Raw genomic sequence first — 3,711 nt, forward strand, 5'->3', positions numbered from 1 at the left:
AGTAAACCCGAGCTAACCTCAGAATACATGTTTAAGAGTGTCAAATCTCTCGAAAATACAGTTGGTGGGTAGTGGTGTTTCCTATATTTGTAGGGGGGTGGTAGTCCGTTTAGCGTGCAATCGACTCGGGATACTTATAAGATACTACCATGATTTTTTCTGATTTTCTGGTCCAAAAATAAATTAGACCAAAAACCGCCTTACCGACCCTCCCCCCTTGTAACTAAGTTTAAACGCTTTTGGCTACTATATTATATTAGAAAAAGTTTACAATATGCAAGCATATACAGTGAAACTCTTCTATAGCGCCGATTTTGGGACTGACGTTGGGTGGCAACTAACTCATTATAGCATATAGCGGCGTGAAATCTCGGAAGAGCTATATAAGGGAGGGCTATTAAAGGGGTTCACTGTAGTTGAAAAGTCAAGTTACGGTTTCTTTGCATAAAGTGGATAAAGCTCAACATTCCTGAAGAATAACTAGATTAATCTTGTGAAGATATTTACTTATTAAAGGCTTGTAAACTCACGTAAAAGTAAACTCTAGTAAAAGGCAGGATTACATACACAAAATTTGTGATTATGATATAACTATTTTGGCAATATAATCTAATAGAACGGTTTTAAAATAAGAAAGTATAAGCTTAAAAAGTCAAGTTACGTTTTTTTCGTATAAAGTAAATAAAAGTTAAAACTTCTGGAGAATAACTAGATTAAACTGGTACGTACCATATTTACTTATTAGATTCTTGCAAAGTCGTATAAAAGTACACTCTAGTGAAATGCAGGAATACACACACACACACAGACAATTTGTAACTATATTTAAACATTTGTTTGCTACATGATATAATAGAAGAAGTTTAAAATAAGCAAGTATAAACTTAAATATTCAAGCTACATTTTCTTCGTATAAAGTGAATAAAACTTAAAATTTCTGAACAACAACTAGATTAAACTTGTACAAGATTTACTTATTAAAATTGTGTAAATTTGTGTACACGCGTAAACTCTATTAAAATTCAGGTTGACACTCATAATATTGGTAACTACGTTTAAACGTTTTATTTAATTGTAAAATGAAAAAAATTGATGATACTATGTTATAATGGAGTAAGTTTAAAATCCCGTGTAGAAATTCAAATGGGGAACTAGTGTGGTTCCCGACCAGTTGACCCCACTTAAAGTCGGGGGCTAGTCGGGTCATCTGACTAGCCCCCGATCAGTAGCGGCACGGTGAATTAGCCGGGGGCTAGTCAGGAGACCCGACTTATCCTATTCGGGGCCTGATCGGGTACTAGTAGGGGTCGTATGATAATACAATTGTTCCGAAGTAATTACACTGTAAAAAATTTCTTGGGGAATGTTCCCCAAAATTGTGTTGACACTAATTTCCAAGATTTAATGGGGAACAAATCCTACTCTTAAAAATGCATAAATTTATGTATCTAAAATTCCCCAAAATTTGTGGAATATTAATTTAAAAAAAAACAACATCAGTTGGAACGCAGCAATGGAAGAGCTTCGCTCTGAAGCAACCGCCATGTTGGTCACGATAGTCTCTGCTCCAGGTAATTATGGTTTGTTACGCGTGGATTGCTGTCTTAAACACTCGACGCGTCACTTCTTTTGCGCGAGAGGCGGCACGTTGCGCCCTTGTGGATTTTCTTTAAAGCTACCAGTCCAGAACCGCAAGACTAAAATGAAGGTGGTAGCCACGACGGAATAATAAGGAGAACCAAATATTAGTGGGAAGCCATTTGAAACGGGCAATGGTAACATTACTATAAGTGATAGGCACATTACAGGAAGATCTTAAATTTTCGTGCGCAGGTGCTCAGTTGTCCTCCTCCTGTATATGGAAAGTGTGCGAGTGAGAGTGTTTGTCAACTTGACGTAAGTTAGAGAGGTTCTGTTCTTTTGTTGATCATCATACGAAAGATACACGAAATAAATATATAAACAGTATTTTCGGTACTTGTTTGAAAAATGTGTGAACAGGTTTTGAGAAGGAAAAGTATAGGTAAGTACCTTTAAAATTTTTAATATAATAAAGAAGTAATGGAAGTAATATAACTTGATTGAAAAGATTAAAGTTTTTTCTAAAAGTAAACATGAAAAATACTAAAATTTCATTAAAAGTTATTATGAGGTGACTCAGTTTAGGAATTGGTAAATTACGCATTCATAAGCATGGATACAATTTAATCAGCACGGATAATTGCAAGTAATGTGATATTATAATCAAGCTTTTCAAGGCTCTGAGAAATTCTCCGCAGGCACTAAGGTAGTTAGTAAAGATTAAATTTCTCAATAATTTCTATTAAAATTAAATGACAATTATTTAAAACAATAAAATATATTAGACGTATATTTTACATACAGTGAGAACTTTAAAAAAGCGAAGTGTTTTTGCCTTCTTCGGCGTGTAACTTGCACCACAACCCGGCACTTGACACCTGCATCAAAACAAACGAACAGAACCTCTCTAACTTACGTCAATTTGACAAACTTTTTCACTCGCACACTTTTCCATGTATAGGAAGAGGACAACTGCGCACCTGCGCACGAAAATTTAAGATCTTCCTGTAATGTGCATACCACTTACGGTAATGTTTCTATTGCCAAGTGTGCAAACGGAGTTAGGTCTCCTTATTATTCCTTCGTGGTGGTAACGAAATCTGAACTATGCCGTGCTGAATAGTTTAATACTAGTATACTACTCTTCACTGATTAATCAAAAACTTTTCTCTTTCCAATTTCAACTTCCTGAAGAATGATATTTTATTTAGATATGGCAAACCTTTCAGATCAATTTAAAAATAATCATCTATAAAAATTGAGAGTCTTATGACTTCAAACGCGCACTTTTCACCAGAGAGAAATAGAGAATCACAATGCATTAGAAAGGTCAGTTGATAGAAACATGGCGCCCCGTACTCGCTGGTGTACCCGTGTGCGTAACATGTGTGCGTCGCGTGGCCATCGTAGGTATATCGCACGCACACAACCTGATATCGGCTTTGACTCAGGCAGATTTAGAATTGAGATAGCTGGTATTTTACTGTTCGATCCCGAAGCAAGCAATTTGTGACAGATACAATCTGACAGATGAGTCAATTTCGTGTGTTTTTAACTGTCCAGTGTTTCACCTTAAAATCCGCTTGTACATTTGTGCCATAATTATTATCCATAGCTGGTTCAATTTAATGCCAGATTAAGCAAATCTGCAAATACCTCAAGAAATTGTAGGTTATGTTTCTATGTTTAGCTTTCAGCTCCACTCTCCTCATCATTGTTTTCAGGTTCTTTTTTTTCAGAATTATCACACCAGGTGCGATCGAAAAATCGTTGGATTATCAACATTAACCCCTAAATATTTGACTTAAAAAAAGAAAGTCAACCACATATTTTAAGTGACAAAAAATTAAAGAAATGTACAGCTTCAAGTCGGGTGGTCACTGACTGGGAAAAAAATTTTTAACCAAATAGTTAAATTTTCAGTTAAAAAATTGAGTTTTAACCCAGAATATAAATTTTCAACGAAGATTACGAACCTTTAATAAAAAATAAATGATGAAGAAACAGTTACATTTATATGAAGTATATGAATTTTCAACAAAATACTAGAATCCTTAACTAAAAAAATTAATTTTCAACTTAACAGTTTAATTTTCTGCCAAATAGTTAAATTTCCAGTTTAAAAAATTA

This window comes from Belonocnema kinseyi, chromosome 5 (genome assembly GCF_010883055.1).
Source record: "Belonocnema kinseyi isolate 2016_QV_RU_SX_M_011 chromosome 5, B_treatae_v1, whole genome shotgun sequence".
In the NCBI taxonomy this organism is placed as follows: domain Eukaryota; kingdom Metazoa; phylum Arthropoda; class Insecta; order Hymenoptera; family Cynipidae; genus Belonocnema; species Belonocnema kinseyi.